The following is a 377-nucleotide window of genomic DNA, read 5'->3' on the forward strand; positions in this document are numbered from 1 at the left end:
TGCGCGAGAGGAGGGGGGCGGTGTCTGGGGGGCGGGGCGAGCGCACAAAGCCGGCCTCTCGGAGGAGCGCTACGGGCAGCGGCAGCGGCCAGAATGCCTCGGGCCGGCCCAACGCTTTAAAGGGATATCACGGGGCGCGTGCTTCCCGCTTAAAAGCTTTAATCCCCGAATTTGGCTGGTGCAGGCCCTCCTAATGCACTTCCTAAAAGTTGAAGTATAATGATACATACAGGAAAGTGCTAGTGTGCCCTCAGCGTTTCCACAGACAGCACGCCCTGCACACAGACACAAGCGGCCCTCTGGGACCTGCGCAGATGGCGTTGCCCGGCGTTGTCCCCGGAGTCGAGTCGGGCTGGGGCACCTCCCCGGGCGACCAG

The sequence above is a fragment of the Colobus angolensis genome, unplaced genomic scaffold (assembly GCF_000951035.1).
Source record: "Colobus angolensis palliatus isolate OR3802 unplaced genomic scaffold, Cang.pa_1.0 Scaffold9, whole genome shotgun sequence".
NCBI lineage: Eukaryota > Metazoa > Chordata > Mammalia > Primates > Cercopithecidae > Colobus > Colobus angolensis.